This window comes from Rosa chinensis, chromosome 7 (genome assembly GCF_002994745.2).
Source record: "Rosa chinensis cultivar Old Blush chromosome 7, RchiOBHm-V2, whole genome shotgun sequence".
Lineage (NCBI taxonomy): Eukaryota > Viridiplantae > Streptophyta > Magnoliopsida > Rosales > Rosaceae > Rosa > Rosa chinensis.
In genome coordinates, this window is record NC_037094.1 from 15,142,359 (window position 1) to 15,164,783 (window position 22,425).

The 22,425-nt window shown below is 39.7% G+C and overlaps 1 pseudogene; it reads right to left on the reverse strand.

Annotated features, from left to right (window-relative positions):
• Nucleotides 1–6,111: 6,111 nt before the first annotated feature.
• LOC112177467 lies at nucleotides 6,112–21,481 on the reverse strand (annotated as a pseudogene).
• Between the last annotated feature and the right edge of the window lie 944 nt (nucleotides 21,482–22,425).

The window sequence follows — 22,425 nt, forward strand, 5'->3', positions numbered from 1 at the left end:
CCCCTCAACAAACAATTTACCGACCATCCGGAGGTCTATCTTCGCCGGGGAGTGGGGGACTCCCTGGGGGCCTAGCAGGGGCCCACCCGAAAGGGTATAAAGCGTTTGCTCAGTAAAACCAACGGTTGACAACGCACTGACGCTAATTATGCTCTTGCAAGTCTAGCGGAAGAAAACGCTTCAAACCGCCGAACAACTCCCCAACCAAGATTGCCCTCCTTGACTGGGGACTTGGGGGACTTGTACATACATGTACGTTTGCAAGCATAATTAGCTATAATGGGCCACGCTCATTGTACCGCCAAAGGTACTAATTCCAACTAAAGGAATGACATGCAGACACACCGCCAGGCGGGCTACAACCTCAGCGTCGGACCATCTCCAGATCACCGTCGACGCGCCGCCACGCGCCACGCCAAGATAGCATCAGAAGCTCCTGAAACTGGGAACTGAAGCATATCAGTCCCACATCGAAAACCAAGACAAGATCAGTCTCTCCCTCACCAATAAAAGGTTCTCTCCTCTCTCCTCATTAATTACGCATTCAATACTTACCTACTGTTACTTTGTCAACATAAATACATCGACTAACTTAGGCATCGGAGAGTTGAAGACCGCCCGGCGCGGTCTCCCTCTGATGCCCATTGTATTTTATTTGACAGGTAACGGAAACTACAATAAACGACACAAGTATCGATCCGCCCATCGGATCAGCGTTAGCTAAGGTCCAGCTACCGCTAGACTTTCAGACATCAACACTGACTAAACATGTCTAAATCCCTTAAATATGCATAATTACAATCGTGACTTGCAGATATACATGATGCTTCAGCTTGACCCTAGTGTAGATCTCTCTCTCATTGCTCATTACATTTCACAGCTAGCTTATACGCATGGAATAGTGCAGAGGTCACGGTAATCCAATACTCAATAATAGTCATCAATAATAGAAGATATGGATCTCGACGGATCTTTCATTCGATGGAATACTGAATATCGTGAAAACGACTGAAAACAATGGCACAATTGATTTCATTCGATGGAATGCCCCAGGTTTGTACGAATTTGTGGCTCTCATAAGGCCACCTCTCTTCTTGTCAGCGGCTGTAACTTACAGCCTGCGCATTCCATTTCCAGCCTCCTCCGACCATAAAATCTGAATGTTAGGTTTTTCAAGTCTTTGACAAATACAATACAAGACTGATGAGTGAATGACTGGCACAATTAGCAAAGGCCTTTCATCCTTGGTCCCCTTGATTCATTATTGCTTTGGAAATGTGCAGAACCCCCAATCACATCTCAGTGGTCCCAAATGTTTAATACATAAATGGAGTTGGCTACGTCATTTATTTTCTTGCGGTCCAATTGCAAAACCAAAGTGCATTAACTTGCAAAGCTCAGACTATTAGATTGAATGGTAGATATACAACCAATTTCTAAGCTATATAGTAATTGAAGCATTCAATAACAGAATGAATGAGATATAGGATTGAACTAGGACAAGAAGAAGTAAAATTGCTAGAATTGTAGGCCTTTCCATGTAAGAACAAGAAGCAAATTATAGCTAGTGAATATCTATTTCTCTTAGATAGTAACTGATCGAATTCAATGGCTCCTTCTTGCCAATTGCCAAGGCTTCTGTAAAATTTAAAATTGATCAATAACAGATCATAAACAAATCAAACAAAGTCTTGATGCTGAATAAAAACAAACGTTGAATTCTTCCACAAACTTCAAAGGGAATGAAAAATTGAAAATAAGTCATCTAATCTTCCATAGGCTTTCCAATTCCTTAATTGAAAACAATATGTGAAAGCCGGATTGCTTGCACAGTTTTTTTTTTTTCCCTCTCTTTCTTTCTGTAATTTTCTACATAGATATTGTTTCTACTGAAGAATACGGTAACTAAGAAGCATGATGGAGAGAGAGAGATGACACCGCATGTATAGTGGTTCACCTTGCCCTTGAGGCAAGGCTACGTCCACTTAGAGATTCCACTAGTAGTAAGGCCAAGTAGCCTTTGTAGTGATACAAATATAGAGATCATGGATCCATCCCTTTCCAAGAAGGGGAAGACTTCTTTTTATAGCTAAAGGAAGTCCCATCCTATTCTACATTTCCGATGTGGGACATAATACACATATTTACTTCTCTTGAAGGCTTTTGGAGAGTATGGGAGGGTGGCCTCCTGGCACGATACCGGCCGACCTCCACCATGGAGTGGTAGCTCGGGCGTCGGTCTACCGGATGTATATAGTAGGCGGGACCTATCATGTCGCGGGGCCCACCTATGAGGTTGTTGCTTATGCTTGGCAGTATGTGATATAGGTGGTATGTACAGATATAAAGAAGGGTAAAAATTTTGAGGCCCATGATCATCAGGGGCCATAGGCACAGGCCGATTGGGCCAATACCCAGGGCCGACCCCCTCTCTTCTTCATAATAGATTAATAGATAGTCCCCTCAAAAAATAATTCTGAACAAACTTATTATGATCCCATTCCTCAGGACAATGTTGGTTGCATAATCATAAGATTCCTAACCCTGGCCATAACACTTCAACTTTTCTATGCAAACATTCCAGTTTGTGCGTTTGTGGTTTTAATATGTTAAGAAGAAAAAAAGGTTAATTACATATAAGTGTATCTTTGAATGTTTTTTTAGCCATAAGGCCACCAACTAATTTTTTCCTCATAAGGCCACTAGATTAAAAAATGTGTTATATTTTGGATATAAAAACTAACATCTTTACATAAATGCCATCAGAGTAAAAAGTCAACAATCATTCTCTCTCTCCTCTACGGCAAGGCCTTCGGTCAACTCCGAAGAGTCTCCGGCCGACCTTCGGCAAGTTTCTGGCCAACTTCCGATGGGTTTCCGGCGAACTCCAGCGACCACAAAAGCTACTATCACTTACACCAAAAACTACTGTGGCTAGCAACAAAAGCTACTCTGATGAGATTTCCGGCAACCTCCGGTGAGGTCATAAAAGTTACTATCACTAACAATAAAAGCTACTATGGTGAGATTTCCAGCAACTTCGCGAGGTAACAAAAGCTACTGTCACCAATACCAAAAGCTAATATTAACAACAAAACCTAATGTCACCAACACCAAAACCTATTATCCTCACCAATAAAAGTTACTGTCACCAACACCAAAAGCTAATGTTAATAACAAAACCTAATGTCACCAACACCAAAACCTATTATCCTCACCAATAAAAGTTACTGTCACCAACACCAAAAGCTACTGTGGCTAGCAACAAAAGCTACTCTGGTGAGATTTCCGACAACCTCCGGGGAGGTCACAAAAGCTACTGTCACCAATAACAAAAGCTACGGTTACCAACAAAACCTAAGCTCACCAACACCAAAAGCTACTATCCTCACCAACACTGAAAGTTACTCTAACCAGCAAGAGACGTTGCTATCACCAATACTAGAAAACTACTCTCGCCAGTAACAAAAACTACTCTCGCCAGTAACAAAAGCTATGCTCTTCAAAACTAAAAGCTACTATCACCAACACCAAAAGCTACTGTCACTAGCAACAAAAACTATTCTCAAAGACTAACAAACCTATATAAACGTAGAGTATACAACAAAAAGAAAAATGTTGCTGCAATTGAGAAAAAAAATCATATTCAATGATGTAAAAAGTATGCAGGGTTCAACAATGATGACTATGTAAAAAGCTACTTCCATAGTTGTAAAAAGCCACTATCATAGTTATGAAAATCTATTACAATTGTTGTATAAAGCTATTGTCAATGTTGTAATGCTATTGTCATTTTTCAGATGGCCTTCGTTGAAGTTTCTTGTTGTCAAGCTCTACCACACTATACTAACCGTAAGCATTATTTTGCCACCTACAGCACCAAACTTCATTTCAACATTTCTTGGTTGGTCGGATGATCTCTTGGTCAATGAAGGCTTCACTACTCAAATTCACATGATTTTCAGAATCAACCACTACCAATGACCCAACAAGACAAGCAATTTTTATCAATTAGATAATAAAAAACAAGCAATCTAAAAGCTACTGACATAGAAACAGAAAGCTACTATAGCACATGTAAAAAACTACAAGACTAGTAATAAAAAGCTACTGACATAGAAACAGAAAACATAGCACATGTAAAAACTACTAGACTAGTAATAAAAAGCTACGAACATATATACTAATTGCAACAAAACCAACTGATTATCCATATTAATAGTGTAACACAAATCTCAATCAAGAATGGCTAGAGATACGAAATCTCAACAAAAGAAAATTGAATTTCATACAAAATCTTGATTTTCCAATTTGATAAGCTATTAACAAAAGAAAACTTGAAATCAATCAAAATGCAAATAGAAAAGCTACTGGAATCAGCTTTAAAAGGTACTAACATATGCAAACAAAGTTACTATCACTGTGTTGGAAAGCCATTATAATAGTTATGAAATTAATCCTATAGAAAACTACTGACTTGTAATCAATCAAAATGTAAAAGAAAAGCTACTGACATTATGTTGAAAAGTTACTAACATAGGCATACAAAACTACTATTACTGTGATGAAGGTCACGATGATAGTTATAGCTATCTACTGACTTGAAACCAATCAAAATAGAAACAATCAATACAGCAACATCTAGTACACAAGCAACTTCTAGGTGCAATGAACCATATGCCCAGACTGAATGGTCTAAAAATCGCACGAAATCTAAAAATACAGAAAAATATCACCAGTAGGATCATTCAAAGAATCGTAGACCTAGAACTTAAATAGTAAGTCTCAATCTTCAAGTCATAATAATCAAAACTAATGTATATTCATTTCATATCCAAAGCATCAAAACAAGAAGAGTCCACAAGCATAAAACTAATTACTTATCAGAATCAAAAATTAAAATTGAAGTATTGGAAAGCAATCAATAGTAACTAAAACTCAAAGCAATCAAAATTCATCAAACTTTTTCTAACCAATTGTAAAATGATAGAAACATCGACAATACCAAGCTCACTGTAGCTCAACTCAATCAAAGTGAACCACACCATTGCAAATCACATAGCTCTAAAAACACAAATTGTACCAAAATTGCACCGTTCGAGCAAGAGAGAAGGGCTTACTAGGTGAAGGATAGCTCTTGGCAGATTCGAGCCAGAGCTCAGATCGCCTCATCGTACTCATCGTTTGACCAACGCTTCGATCTCGCTGGAACAACTAATACCGCCTCCTTTTTATGAGCTTCATGCTGCCTCCGAACTCACTCCTCCGCCTCTTTCTCCACACCTCGGAAAACAACCTCACAGCGCCGGAATGAGCCTGTTCTTCCTTTTTTGATGGAATCCTTGTTCTTCTTTTTTGATTAGTTTCATTTTCTGAAAATCGAAGGTGACGACGGCAGTGCAAGGTATAATAGAGCCGTACTGATGGTCGCCGGAATCGGAGGTAAAGAGAACTACGAGAAGGCAGTGGTGCTCGAATTGGAGCAGCAGAGAAACAGAACGGGAGCTTTCCCGTTGAAATTGGGGAGCAGAGAAAGAAGCCTGGCCTGCCGCCTCGTCCAAATGGCGTTACTGACGTCTTCACCGCCAAAGAAGAGCAAGAAGGTCACTACAGTATGTGAGAGAGAGAGAGAGAGAGAGAGAGAGAGAGAGAGATCTAGATCTGTGATCGATGTAAGGCAGATGCAATTGGATTTGCTAGGTAGAAGGGTAAAATTGTCACGAATGAGATAATTTATGAATGCACGTGGCTTTATGTGTACAAGAAATATTAAGTGGCCTTATGACTAATATAAGTCTCAAAATGACACTTATATGTAATTTTTTAAAGAAAAAAAAGGTTTTTATGAAACATGAGTAATAATGTAACGTAAATATTTGAAAAAAAAAAAAAGTAACGTAAATAAGCCTAGACGTTTCATAAATTAAACACATCTGGAATTTATAATAATGAAATTTGTGACGTTGCTCTTGTAACTAGGATACATTGTTTAACGGCCAACTCGTAATAAATTACAAGTACGGTACGAATGTGGTATGGCAATTTGAATTTCATAACAAACAGTGCAGAAAAGGAGCCTGCTACACCCATCAAAGATGAAAACCTTCACTGTTACTTTACATTGGTCAAGGTTAAGCTGAAATCCCAAAGTTTGGAAGCTAAATCTGCATCTTTTGCTTGAGAGCTCGGCTTGGCAACATTACAGTCCACAAAGTATTCGCCACTTACTCCCTTGACTTATGGATTCAGTGCCACAAAGCATGTGGTTGCCGATCCCTGCACAACCATGTGTTGAGAATATATACATCTCACATGAGAAAAATTGGACATTGTCTATGAGTTTATAAGGGTTTGGGCCACTCATCCATTACCAATTGGTTTTGGATATGAACCTCAGATTACTTTATCACCATGTTAAAAATTAAGCGGAAAATTTGAGCAAACAAACACACACACGGCAGACGATTCTGTATACACAATACATTACATGGGGAATAGACTTAGTGATAAATGCACGCAACACCTTCATAACAGCTGTGTCAAGAAAAATATACACAAAAAAATATACACAATATACCTGGGGAATTAATCCACACAACACTTTCATAATAGTTGTGTCAAGAAAAATACAGAAGGTGACTGGATCAATAGAAAACCAGACAAATGAGGAATAGACTTAGTGATAAATGCACGCAACAGCTTCATAACAGTTGTGTCAAGAAAAACACAGAAGGTACAAATCATTCACTGTTAAGAACCCCGATTATCATGAGAATACGAAAGGTGATCAATATTGTAGATGTTGAAGAATATTTGACTTTAGTGTGCCTTGTCAAATTAGGATTATTTTCTATAGTTGTAATAGAAGAGAATGTTCTAGATTCCTAGTTCTAGTTAGAATAGGAATCCTTGTACTCCAAGATTATGTACTTGTAATCTCTCTTGCATCATACATTCTTAAACACGTTATCAGTACGAGCCCTAACTCTGAAACCAAAAAACCAACAAAACTTAACAAAAATCTCGCCCTGCTAGCCTTGCTACCACATGCAGCCCGCACGCCCTACGTCCCTCCTAGCTCACGCTTGTCGCTCATGCCCCTGCAGCCACACACGCCCCCTGCCTCGCTAGGTAGCCTTGTTGCTAGCCTCGCTAGCCTCGGCCTACGAGCCCTTGCACTGGCCTGCACCCCCGACCTCGCTTTTACGCTGCTAACCTCACCTCAGGTTAGCCTCGCCTAAGCCTTTGACCTCGCCTACACCTGCTAGCCTCGCCTCACAGCCACTGCTAACCTCTCCTAAGTTTGCTGTTAGCCTCACTTCAAATACATGCTTGCATTAACACACGCGTGTTCCAAGCTCCAAAATAATCAAGTAAGTTTTCAAATTAAAGTTCCCGTTTCCTGTACTTTAATTTTCTTTTCTTTTCTTGGGGACTTCCAAATCTCTTCTCCTTCATCCCACCTTTCTTATAGCATGATTTTGATTCATAAAAGGGAACTGTGGAGAGTTCACGCTATATACGAACTAAGAGCGTTCATAAATATCGATATTGACCTTACAAACATCATTATTTTGGTCTAATCCAAAACTTCTTGGAAATCGATTTCATGGTAGCCTAAAAGCTCGAAAATCTTATATAAGTTATCATGGAAGTTTTTACTCTGATACTAATCTTTTCTCCTTTTCTTTTTCAAGATGTCGAATGACAACGCACAAAAGCTCGAGCTCGAGTTTCCTAAGCTTGACTCTTCAGACAATGGTTACCATAGTTGGGTAAGCCATCTTACTGCCAAAGAGATCTTGCCTATAATTCAGGCTCCGAATCCTAGAGTCATATTTGAGCCAACAGCTACTAGAAAGGCTTAAGCTCTCATCTTGAAGCGACGACACATGGATGAATCACTCTTATGTTAGTACATGTTGATCAACCATCTAAGAGCTCTATGGGTTGCGCTAGAAGAGCATTTTGGAAATATTCAAGATTTCTTCCTCCCTGACTTGAAGGTGAAGTGGAATGAAATTTGATTCTCTGACTTCAAGTCTGTTTCTGAATACAATTCAGAGGCTCTACGCATCAAATCTATGATGGGTTTCTGTAGAGTAAATCTCTCAAAAGAATAGCTAATTGAGAAAACTCTCTCTACCTTTCCTGTCTCAGCATTATTCATATCAAAGCAATACAGCGGTGAGTACAATGTTGTACGGATCACGAGGTTTCATCAGCTAATCAAAGTTATGTCTATAGCTGAGAAACATGAAAATATCGTCATGAAGAATTATAATTGAAGGCCCGTTGGAACTAAGAACGTCCAAGATGCAAATTATAATGCACCTAAATGAGGGTACAAGGAGCGAAACCTTAAAGTTAAGAGACAACAAAATGGACGTGTGGGTCCATATGACCCTAAAAAGGAAGGTAACCGCCAAACTGAACCGTGGACACATGGCAACATAAGCCAACGTAGGAGAGGAGGGCGTGGCCCTACTAGCCGTGGTGGAGCCACCATGAGTCGTGGTGGTCGTCAATCCCCCTAGGGGACACCAACAATGTGCACAAGTTGCACCTCAATTAAAGGGAGGCAGCCATAATGACCTTTGTCATAGATGTGGATCAAGTGAGCATTGGTTCAAACAATAAACTGCAAGCAACAAGTTAGCTGCACAATACAAGGTGTATAGAGACTTGAAAGAGCAAGAAGCCTATGTCACAGCTGAAGGAGAAGATGGAGATGACAATGACGCCAATCTCACAATAGCAGACTTCAAATCTAGCGAAGACAAGCACATGGATGCCGCATATTTTGTTTAGATAGTCTTTTATTTTCCAAGAATTTATGTGATGACAATTATGCCTTAAATCAATAAATGAGAATTGTTTTAACTCTTTCTTGACTAGGCTCATCTAATTAATTGTGATGTCTAAGAAATGTTTAATTTGAGAGAAAAGTTTTACAATAGAGCATAGCTCCACCAAAATCTCGCCTTACCTTACCTGGTCAAAACCAAATTAGAGTTAACGACAGGATTAAGTAATTGCAATTTATCTAAGTTTGATTTTAGGATTTAATTCAGTTTACCCCCATGAGGTTTGGGGGTAACTTCATTTCAGTCCATGTCCTTTCAATTTAATCAGTTTGCCTACTAAGATCGAGGTCACCATCGGTTCGAGTCACCATGGGGGTAGAAGTGAAATCCTTTGATCCTCTCTAGAAATTAAAAAAAAAAAAAATCAGTTTGCCTCCTGAGCTTTCCAATTTCAATCCGCCGTGTCCAATGTCTCAGGCTCCATCCAAATTTGATGTTAAGTCCAACTTTAAAAGCCCACTTTAAGGGCTAAAACAGTCATTTTAAGACAGAAAAAATTTTATGAAAAAAAATCATTTCTTCTTCGTCTTCCTCATATCCTCGTCTCCTCTCTCTCTCTCTCTCTCTCTCTCTCTCTTCGATGGGTAGCTTCAAAGACCCACCCCTCTCCACTCCACTCCACCGGACATGTCTCCTTTTCTCTCCTCCAATTTACCTTTCCACGTACTCTATTGGCTGCCCGGTCAAACTGTCGCAATCCTGACCTTCGATTCCTTCGTCACCCCCGGCTGCTTCTCCAAGTCGGCGCTGTCTTTCTCCAAAAACAGATGAGTCAACATCGATTTCTATTTGGACACATATGACTTGCCATCTGCTTCTTCCTCAGCGCTGAAGTCAAAGCCTCAACCGAAAATTTCACTGAAAAGGAGAGGCTAACGGCGATGAAGATGGTTTGGTTACAGATGCAATTGCAGAGAAACAGAATCAGAGCCAGGAGAGTAAAAAAGGCAAGAAATTAGACCAACCCGGATTCCGGATCCTCGGCTATCGAAACCGATCTGGGGAAGTTCGGGCTATACTACGACGACGAAGCAGGGTTGGGTAAAAGAGCGGCAGAGGTTACCGGGAGGCGGATTCACTGTGGGGAGGTTCACCAGAGGTAGAAGACCGGCAGAGGTTCACTGATGTAAGCTTTTTCTTATCTGGGTCTCCGATTTGGATTATGATTCTGGTGTAAAACTCTGAATTCTTCCATATCTTGATCAAAAATAGGATTTTTGTTATCTGGGCATGTGGATGTAGTTGTGGTTATTACAAACTATGTCAAAGTTTAGGGATTTTTTCGTTTGCAGATTTTAGGTATTGGTGGAATGCCTACATGATGAAGTTAGGGTATTCGACCATCAGAGCTCAGAGAGAGAATGTGGTAGGCAAGTATGGATTTATGTTGGGTAGTAGAAGATTAGGATGTAAGGGGGGCGGTGATTTTGGTTGCCGGAGATCGAAGAAGAAGAAAAGGAAGATGAGGTTGATTTCTAAGCTAGGGTTACAAGCGTAATTTTTCCCTCAAGCTTGGGTCCACGTCAGCAGTTAACGTCCAATTTGGACGGAACCTGAAATAATGGACACGGCAGATTGAAATTGGAAAACTCAAGGGCCAACTGATTAAATTGAGAGGACAGGGACTGAAATGAAGTTACCCCCAAACCTCAGGGAGGTAAACTGAATTTAATCCTTGATTTTATTATTTTAGATTAGATTTTCAAGAAATTTTGATGCAATCATTGGCTATTATTAATAAAGTATTGATTCATTTTATTGATGTCTTGGACATATTTTTAATTTCGAACATTATTATTTTTATGTTTGTTTCCTGGAGAGCTAGAATCCCTGCGGACAGTGCTACTACGCACGCTATTCTCCGACATAGGCAATTATTCTTTTAGATAATGCCTACTCGATCTTCTGTGACTACGATTTGAGGGTCATTTAAATTGATTTATGGTTGATGACCAGCTCAATTCTTGTTAACCAATGAAACAATCATTGATGTTACTGAAGCTCTATATACTTCTAGATTTGGAAAAACTCGCTTGAGCTTTAAAACTATAAGAGCCAATGGTTTTCATGTTGAAACATATTATGAGAATGGACAGGAGTTCATTTGCATCACCTTTAATGACTACAGACGAAAACGAGTATTAGAGAAACGTATGCGTCGCTCTAGTGGGTTATATATAACCACTATTCAAGTAATTGAATCTAACAACGTCATAAGAGATGACCTTTGGGATTTTGACACATATTGGCTTTGGCATGACCATTTGAGACACCCAAGTTGTGACATGATGATCCGTATATTAAAAACTTCACATGGACATCCTTTCTTCAGAACGAAGAGAAATAAGAATCAAAAATTGATTCAAGGAGAGACAGGGACCGCCGCTGCACCTCAGCGTGCCGCTGCTGTCCACCACAGGCTGGCTCGACCCCACCTACCTATCCCCTGCGGCAAAATGATGGCTTTGACTCCATGTATGGAGATTTGACTCATCTCTCTACTTTTCAAGTCAATTGTGACTTTGTGGCTCATCCAAAATCCTCATTGGTTGCTTCTAAGACCTATCTTTCGTTCAGCAAATCCTGCTCTTTAGTAAAATTAGAATCAAGACCATCTATGCAAAGGACACTAAAGAAAATATTCCATTCTTACAAAGAATCTAAGGTGATATTTCCACTACTAGAAAAATAGGTCCTTTCACACGGATGATGTTGTCACAGAGCTTCACACGGACAATTATCTGTGTATAAAGTGTTATAGTACACACGGAAATCTGTGTGTATACATTTTCCACACAGACTATTGTGGCCACTTAAGGTTCAAACTGGGACCTAATATTTTTCAAGTCAATTTACACACGGAGTCCGTGTGAAATAAAGTAAAATGCAGAGAATCTTGTAAATTTGTCGAAGGTAAATTAAAAATTCACACGGTTTTCCGCGTGAAATATTTCTTCACACGGATATTTGTGTAAAAATATGAATAATAAGATTCTAGTAAACATAATTATATATGAATAGTGTTAATATTTATGAAACTGAAAAAAAAAATTTAATATTCAGAACTGACACGGCCATCCGTGTGAGTTTTATATCAAAATAAACTGAAAGAAAAAATTTAAGTACATAATTTTAGTAGTGTAATTTTATTTGGCTCACTATTTCCAGGTTTCACACAGATATCCGTGTGAAATCTTTTCATTAGCTTTCTGCAAAATTCCAATACGGTCTGTCTAAGTCATTCTAATATCTCTTCATTCAAGTTTTTCAGGTCCCTCAAGTTAGAACCACCCACCTCTCTCTCTCCAAATCTATATATGAATTAGTACTAAGCTTTACATCTGGTTTTCGGTTATTTCTCCCTACCATTGTCTTTGTTATTCTATGTAATTTTCTTGCTATTTTTGTGATTCTTTATTGTAGATCTATGGGTGTAAGATCTATTATTTGTGGATTTGAGAATTTTTTTTGATGGGGTTGGTTTGGGTTTTGTGTTGTTGATAGGTTCCAGAGGGGTCTGAAGTGCCAGCTGGAGGAAGGAAGGGTGATGGCTCAAAGAAGAAGGCGGTGACTCAATCTGTCAAAGCCGGTCTGCAATTTTTGGTTGGTAGGATTGGCCGCTACTTGAAGAAGGGAAGGTATGCTCAATGTGTCAACTCCGGTGCTCCGGTCTACTTGGCCACTTGCTTGAGTACCTTGCAGCTGAAATTGCGCTCATCTCTCTCTCTGTCTCTCTGTCTCTCTTGCATTTCTAAATTTAGACTTTCGGTTCAATTTGGTTAGTAAGGGTTTCAGCTTTGAGTTTGAAGTTTAGGGTTTATTTCAATTTTTCCCTGAGAGTCTGACCTAATTTTGTCTGTGGTTTTTAGTTCAGGTGTTGGAGTTGTCTGGAAATGTAGCTCGGGGCAACAAGAAGAACATGATTATCCCAAGGCATCTGTTATTGGCTGTGCGGAATGACAAAGAGCTTGGGTTCTTGCTGGGGTTACTATTGGTCATGGACTGGCGCTTTAATCAGGTTGAAATCAAGCAGCCTGAGATGATTAGTCATTGCATTGTTGCATCTGGCGTATCATAGAAGCTCTCAAGACAATTTGCAAGACTCCAATTCTGGAAAATCACATGAAGGACAATACAGTAAATGGTGGAACAAAAAAAAAAAACTAAATGAAGTTAAATTAATTAAAAATTCAATGTATATATACATACAGACATAAGTGTAGTTGCTGAAATTAAAGTGGGGTCCACAAAAATATTACACACGGACAGCCTTTTCTGTGTGAGAGGGCATTAGCAATGCTCGCAACACGTACAAATTACAAATTCGTGACTGTACTGTGTGAAAAGACGAATACACACAGAAATCCGTGTGAATTTGTATGTATTCACACAGATGAATCTGTATGAGAATGCCTGTTTTTCTAGTAGTGTTGTGGACCTATTCAATCACCTTGAAGACCATTTAGATATTTTATGATGTTAGTTGATGCATTGACATGCTGGTAACATGTCGTGCTCTTGTCCACAAGGAATGCTGCTTTTCGTAAACTGCTAGCCCAAATTACAAAGCTACTAGCTCATCACTCGGATCATCCTATTAAGTTAATAGGCCTTGACAATACTGGAGAGCTTACATCAATTTTTTTTTTGATGATTATTGCATGTCCATTGAGATTGAAGTTGAACATCAAATTCCTCGTGCTCATATCCGAAATGGTCTTGCAGAAGCTGCCATTAATCTTCTATTGTAGAATTCAGTAACCCTAAAAATTGTTGACAACAAGAGTGAGGCCAACATAAGTTTTTTTTTTTAGGGTTTAGGAACAGACCTATGTTCTCAAACCACTCACTAGTTATCTGTAAAGAAGCGTCTAAGATCTTCAGTTCTGGTTATGGAAATTCGATGTACCTAAACACCGTGGTGAGGCTGTAGGTTCATTGTCATTTTTCTGCAAGAAACTGAGATGTTTATCATCAGTTTCTAAAATTAGTGGTGTCCTTCAAAAGTATCTAGATAGATCCGAAACATATAAAACATCCCGCCATACGGAACCCGAAAAAAACAAGAAAGAAAAAAGCAAGCAAGGAGTGGAATACCACAGAGAAAGTGTACCTAATAGAAAAGAAGTTTTTGTGATCGTTCCGTGTTTCCCTAAACCGCCCAATAAGAACCATATTCCGAGTTTGATATGGGGAATATCCGACAATAGCTTCCATCAAATGGGGTAGGTCATGAAACTACAATACAAATGTATCAAATGGTGAGTTTTTCCCCTCTGGAAATAACATGAGTTTTGTCCCCTTGGTTTGAGCGCAAGTAATGTTATGACCTTAAATAAAAATAATAATAATAAAAAAAACCGTACATGGGTTTTGCAACAAGTCTGTAACCGTTCTTCAAGCTGGAGAAATGATTTCAGTGTTATGATAGCATGGCGACATTTAAATAGGGGTTTAGTCAATTGGTGTCTTCTCCATAGTGACCATATCAGTTTCAATTTTGCTAGTCCATTTTCCATATCAACTCCTTCTCTGTCTCTTACTGTTTATTGTTGGGCGGTTTGTATGTGTGCGTGATCATGATTCATGATAACCGAGTAGGGTCGCCCATCAGAAGTTCCACCAGCAAATCTTGGTTCAATTTGCAAGCTAGGTTTTTGGGCTTTGATTCTAGGTCCAATATTTATACGAGGAGAATGACAGTGACTGAGGTAGGACACTCCCGCCTATCCCTTTAGTAGTGTTTTTTTTCGAGTAGCCATAGTTTGCATACTTTGTTGGATCGTGGAACATGAGGTTGCTTCTTTACTAGTCAATGTACGTGATTGAATTCTGGTGTACGCTTCTTGTTTGGTCTGCATCATCCTCAGGTGAGCTTACTGCAAAGGCTTCTTTTCAAATTTTAAGACCGCATGCTCCTTTTGCTGGGTAAGCTTATTTGATCGAAATTCATTACACCCCGTATGTCTTTGATAACATGGCGGGTCTTACATAATGGCCATGTTCTTTTGGATGATTTATTGCAAAGGAGGGGTATTGCTCTTACATCTAGAAGTGGTCTTTGTCGCAAGAATGTGGGCTCTGCAGTCTGTAGAGCATATTTTTTTTTTTGAATTGCTCTTTTGCATAAGCAATATGGCATTTTTTGTTGAATAAATTTGAAATGTGAGATTTGCCTAATGCAATATTAGATGTCTACAGTTGTGGTCTTCATGCTGGACGTAGTGCTCAATTAAAGGAGCTATGGATGGTGGCTTTTACTACTCTCTATGGTTCAAACGGAATTCTAGAAGCAAGGTCAGATTTGATGGTGAAGTGGTTCATGCAATTAATGTGTGTGAGTTTATTGTTGGGCATTTTCAAGCTTCTACTCGCCTTGTTACTGGAATCATGCATAATTCGATTCTTGACGTTCAAGTCTTGAAGTGTTTTGGGGAAAGTTGTAACCTTCTTAGAACTCGTAGAGTTTTTGAGGTTAATTGGCTGTTACTCTTTGTATCTAGATTCTAGATTTACCCATTTATTGGTCATTTACTTTTATTTTGAACTTTTAAGGGCATCAAGTTGGACTTTTTTTGGTCAATTTTTCGAGAAAACTTCCTTTATGAAAGATGTAGAGCACGTTAAATCGAGTTCGTGAACACGCGGCAAGTAAAGTAATTACCGTTCGTACGCAAAAGTTATGATCTAAAAATCTCAAGTTACTATTTCGAAAAACCTGGTATAAATAGTGTTAGCATCCAAAAATCTAGCTGATAAGCCCAATTCATATTTCGAGCCCAATAGGAAATGATATTGACAATCATCATGCCGCGCATGTGGACCCCAGCCACATTCATGTATCTGGGGCTTGCAAGAACGGGTGCGGTGTGGAAGGTAACAGAAATGCATGAGGCCCATTATTACTTTTGGGCTTGTTGGTAATTTTGGACTTGGGGACTGAAATTCAAGCCCAACAGCCAAATTTTGATTATGGATGAGTGAAGAAGAAACCCAACACCAAATCATTTTACTTAAAAACCATGCATTTCAAATACTATACCATATGTCCACATCCTTTTACACAATATCAATCATATACCTTTGAACCAAGGCAAAACGATGAACTCTTTCTTTCTTTTTTCCAATAGCAAAATCATAGAATCAAACAACATCGAGATTCTTGGGATCAAGGGCAGCGGGAATTCTGGGATCATAGCAACAGAATTCCTGGGTTCACAGCAACAGGATTCTTGGAACATAGAGACGAGACTCTTGGAATTGTAATCACGACAACAGACATAAGCTACCACCACTCTATAAATGGAGAGTTATAGTTGCTGTGAATTGGGGGGAGCAACACACAAGCTAACCACTAAACAGCCCAAGCAATTCTCTCATTCTAATCCCAGAAATCATTTCCAAATCCAGAAACTCCTATACCTCCATGTAGATTCAAACTTATCATACTCTATCGTGTAAAGATCTTCTCTGCCACGCTTCTTCCCTCCCGAATCCATCCTTGGTTCCCTACCATTCCCAACTCATATCCCTTATACTGAATACCTCAACAAATCTACCAATCATTGCCGGAACCTCTTCTTCCAAAACTCATCCTTTTCTAGCTCCCATGCTGCCACGCATATCTTGCTAAGCCTTTACTAAAGTTGCACACTAATTCACTGCCGTGAACATGGAGAAGAGCTGCTTGGAGATACACAACAACACATTTCCTAGGATTTTTAGTCCTTCAAAGTTTGCTGGGACTAATCTTTACTAACTCAGACAAAGGGGACAAGATTTTGGGCGTGATTCCACTGCCGTACAATTCCGATCAAAAGTGCCTCTACAAATAGCAATTGCAACTTGCCATTTCTAGAAACTTTCCGTTTCTGTCAAAATCCTAATTCCATAATCCTCTCACGCGACCTAGATAACCTACTCGACCCGAATATAAACCCGGAGGGTTTTGCCACAGTCCGGCCATCCTATATGGCCGGACCTGTTGCGTTGACTCACCTATCCATGGTGACCAAGCCTCTGGCCACCATCATCTCCGATTTATATCGATAAGAGAGAATGGAAGCCATTAGTGCTTCGACAGGCCGTGCACTCGACCTGGTCGGAATTTCATTTTTCGGCCACCTTTGACGACGAAACCAATTGCATCTTGAAGCTCGTTCACCATTCTTCAAATCCTCCAAATGGTGCAACTTTACTTGATCGGAGTGAGGAGGTTCGACGGCTAGAAGAAATCGAGATTCCCTGTGGTGACCCGAGAAGGGGGGTCCCACAGTGCCTCGACTCCGAGTCAATGAGAAACCGACATGTCACGAACGACATCCCAATAACTTATCAACCCGAAATCACAAGGCCTTTTAGGTTCAGGTTGTTGGTTTACAAAACACTTTCTTAGACAAAAGTCACAAAGCATTCTAGCAACCGAACAACATATTTTCAAAAGCAGAATTTGAGATGGGCTAAAAGGTTTGGGCTTACAAGAGGAGCCCAATTTAGAAAATAACAAATCACCAAGTAAATACAAGTATGAGAGACGCGCCCCAGGGTTGCCGGTCTCCCGAAATTTTGGTAAACGAGTAGGAAATAAATAAAAAGTAAATAAACAAGTTATTTCAAAATTAGGTAAGGGACTAAAACCCTCTTTTGATAAAGTCAAAGAAGAATGCGCCAAGCTTGGCCATATGCCTCCTCTGTACTCTCCTCGACCACGTGCTCAAACCTGCACACTATTGTAGGGGTGAGTTTTCGTCCTCACATGCCCAGTAGGGGCCGACCCAACCATGCTAGGTTTGAGAATAATAATAATAATAATCGAAAATATTTACTACATAATATTGTGCACGTTTATCGAAAATACTTTAAAAAGAGGCAACCACAAACATTTATCTCTTTTATAAAACATATGCAGTATGTTTCACACAATTTGGAGCTCCGAGATACTCACCTGCCAGCCAATCTAAAACAAATCAGTGACTGACCTGGTTCGTCATCCTTTGAGAACCGGCCAACTACTCTGTAGCCCTTGTGACTACAAGTAGCGAAAGTGTCCATTTCCTGGCCCTGAGTATCCTATGACTGGTTCACTGTCTGTACTCACTCTTCCTCGACAAACATAGGAGCACGGCCCCCTCCGGAGGTTCACGGTTATCGACACCGTGGAATCCCTAGGAATCTACGCGTCTAGGTCCCATTCACTTTCAGGTCACAAGTACAAACATACAATGGGTACAGTATCTCAACACACAAGTCTAGCCTCGGTTTTTGTAATCAGTAAATATCAGTTATGGAAACACAGATATCACGAGGCATCGACTAATGAACAACCAAAAACGTTCTTGCAGGCAACATAATATAATACTAGAGCATTCCACATATATCGAAAAGCCTCTAACAAGGAAGGGACAACTCACCCTACCTGGAATTGGAGTGCTCGTCCACATTGGGTTTGCTCCCGACTTTCAATCATTTGTCCAAATCCAAGCGCACACGCTCGAGTCCTTTAACAAGAACTAAATCCGATAAGTACTCAATTCATAACTCATTTGCTTAATTTCTTTATGAGTTACCAATTTAACTTGAATCGATATTTAATGGTAACCATTCCCGAACAATTCACTTAACGTAGTAAGCTCATTCGAGAGATGGTGATCATACTTCTTTCGATAATATAGTTCGGATTAAATATTTAATTCCATTGTCTAGCATTCCCTTTCTTAAGCAACAAATACATTTACCATTCCTAAATAATCCAAATGATCTATGTAGCATTTGAATCATTCGGGATATGGCGATTATACTTGGCACTTTCACCTTTATTTGTTTAGCATTTTTACTTTAAGAAAACAAATCATGATTACCATTCCTGATGGATTATGATTTTGGGATATGGTAGCTTTAAAGTACTTCACTTGTAATTTACTTCATTTATCGAGATCGAATGTCCTAATTTCATTTAACTGCATAGAGCTCACCAAATTAACCAGTCTTTGCCTACCTTGAATTTATGACAAAACCAAAATTATATCGATGTCAACTCCTTAAGTAAACACAAACAGATCACAAGCATCTTCAGTAATCACAAAGTTACCACAGATGCCATACCAAAGGTTTAAACCACCATATCACCATTTTTACTCTTTTCCCTTCATGAGGCAACAACAATTTTCTGCAATTTTTAACTTCACTTCCTAAAATAACTCCAACAAACCCATTTACAACAATCAGAAACCAAACACCATCAATTTCACAATTCAGAGTAACAGGCCCTTACCACTCTTCTTTTCCAAACATGGATTCGATTCAAGCCAGCTGCTTTTTCCACCACCATTAATCCATTCAGACATCTAGCAGAAAACAATACAATCAATACTCAACACTCAACCAATTTCGCATCCAGAATAGAGTTTGCGGTCCTTACCTTAATCAATTTTAATCGAAACTGACCCAGTAGCTCATTTCTTCTCCAAAGCTTCAAAAACGCAGATCCCACAACACCTCACACAAACCCAAATAAATGACAGAGTTAGGGATTTGGTTTCACGTCAAAGCAGAAGCTCCAATCAAAGGGGAAACGTGAAGATTACCTAATAGAGGCGGTCTTAAGCTCCAACAGCAGTGAGCGGCGGAGCTAGAAATTTCTCACATGCCTGCGGTGGCGTGTGCGGCACACGAGGTGGCTCTGGTTGGAGTTAGAGGTCAGGGCCCTAGGGTTTTGGTGTTTGACAAGGTGCTGATTCGATTCTTGATGGTGGTTTCACTCGGTTTAGACTGGAGACCGGAAAACGAAGACATGCAGAGGCAATACTCCGGTGACGGTGCGTGCGGTAGTCTTCCAGCGTTGATCGTCAGCGAAACTTTGGGGTTTCAATGCTCAGTTTTGTCTGGGCAGGTTGGTGTCAACGGTGTGTTGAAATGATGGTCGGAGATGGAAGCTCTGGCCGGCCAACCTGGCTGGACTGTGGTGGTCGTCTGTGGAGATTAACGATGATGCTTGGTGGTGATTTTGGTTGAGCTTTGGTTGGATTTGGATGCTGGTTCGAAGGATGGTGGCGGTGACATGAGGTGGTGACCGAATGTTAGATTTCTCGGCTATGGTAGAGAGAAGGAGAGCGGAACAGAGAGGTTGGGGTCGATGCATGGCTTCGATTTCGATTGGGTCTGGGTCGCATTTTGGTGCTGCGTTGATGGGTGTTGGCGGTGATAAAAGGTGATGGTCGGAGATGAGATTTCCGGTGGTGGCAGAGGGAAGGAAAAGAGAGAGGGAGCTAGAGGTCGGGCGAGAGAGAGAGAAAGAAGGACGCGGCTGAGGGAGAAAATGAGAGAGTTTAGGTTTTAGGGTTTCTAATTTCCTATTTATACTAGCGTGTGAGAAATGTCTAATTTTCCCTCACGTCAAATTACGTAATACTCCCTGCTGGCTTTCGGGTTTTCGGGCTCATAACTTTTATTCGTTTTTCACCAACGATTTCTCTAACAGACTCAATATTCAAATTCGCTACAACCCAATTCGCATCCTGTTCCAATTTACTTCGACAATTTGTCTCGATAAATTCTAGTAACAATTTAGGCCCAAATAAAAGAACATTGGCCCAAACTTAAATCACATGGCCCAAATTAAAGAATCTCGTCACCAAAGAAATCTTCGAACTTAACTCCTTCACTTGAGTGACCTTGTGCAAAAAATCTTATTGGCGAAAAATTTACCTTCAAAAAATTAAACAAAATTTTCGGGGGCTCCCAATCATAGCGCATAAGATTGGTGAGAATTGCTCCAGGGTGAACTGCTAATGCTGTTATCTTGACTCCTTCTTCCTGTTTAGTTAGTTTTCCCAACATATACCAAGTCACCAAGAGGTACACATTTTCATAGATGATATACGTTTGATTGACTACGTACTTTAGGCGCGTAATTGAATACCTTTACCTGTTAAGCTTTTTAGCATGCAATATGTTTGCAAGTTTGGATTTTCCATGAGCATAGTATTTGCTGTATCTGTAAATTCGCAAGTAAAAAGGACAGATTATGGACATGTATATATGTCTACAAAGGCACCTCAATTCAAAAGAGAAGCCTAGAGAGGATTCATCAAATACTGCCAAAGTTTTACTTTGATTCATCATTAATTGCCTCAAAACGAATTCCTTCGCGGTAGCTGTATTGATGGCCAAGTGATGATAAGTTAACAAATCTCCCCTCAATGTTGCTTTCTCTTGAAGTGTTTTTCATGGTCTCCAACAGAAGATCCGTCAGAAGAAAATGACCTAAAGGTTGGATGGAAATAACAGTAACCAAAAAACATAACAAAGAAACTCAAAGAAAATTTATGCATTGACCTACTGGACAAAATCCAAAAAATGTGCTAGGTAGCAGTAGCACACCTAAATGGTTAGTTGAAAACTGGAGTTCAATGTTGTCTTGAGAAAGCTTAAATGGGCTTGCCATAACCCCTGCATTGTTACGGTCAACATAGAAAAGATTCAATTTATTCTTAGTTTCAAGTACCACAACTATAAAAGTATGTTCTGTTTATATAAGCTTTCCACTGCAATCTATGCATGTATGAGAGTTAGAGCTAGCACCAACAAACAGATTAGCTTAACATACAATTAGACATTGTTGATCTATTCCTTATAGTTCAAGATTTTAGGGGCTAGCAGCTGTCGATTATGTCATAAGAAGTTCAGAACCACTCATCACTTATATTCATGTTAACTTGCAAGTACATTATCTGCATTGTTTAACAGAACATACTGCATGGAAACTCTTCGTGTGGCAGTAATAACAATGGCAATGGTGGTTGGTGGCTGAAATTAATAAGCCCATCAATTATCTTTTGGGATTAAGCCCACAATATTAACCGAATCCTGTTAGGTTTTGGAGTTTGCCTTATGCACATATAAGAGTGCTTCAACAGCTGCACACTCGAACCGGTTGAAATTTCATTTTTTGGCCCCCTCTGACGACAAAACTGATTGCATCTTGAAGCCCACTCACCGTACTTCAAACCCTCCAAATGGTGCAGCTTTACTTGATCGGAGTGAGGAGGTTTGAGGGCTGGAAGAAATCGGGATTCCCAAGCTTTGTAGGGAAATTACATCCTCCTTTGAAATCTGACTTTGTTATAGCTATGAAAGATGTTGGGCTTGTTGTTGGGAATTTTTTGGCACCGAAGTTACGAACTAATTTAGGGTTGGAGGTGACGGCGCGTGGGGGCGTGTCTAGCCACTTCAGGCCTTCTATTTTGGTTTGTTATGGAGAGCTCATTGTTACGAGCATGTGGATATAGTTTGGTAGTCATAATGATGAACTTTGGGATTTAGGAATTTCTGAAGTTTTAAAAATTTGGGTTTTGATTCGGAAAGATCCAACAGTTGGGTCGACTCCATTTTTCGATAGGTTGTTATAGTTATCGAATTAACTTAACCTATGAAATTTAAGCTCATTCTGGTATGATTTCAAGCTTGCAACGAATTATCATTTTTAGGGTTTCGATTTTATTATCGTCAATTTATTTTTCATTCTCGAAAACAGTAATTCATAGTATCAATTTGCTTAGGA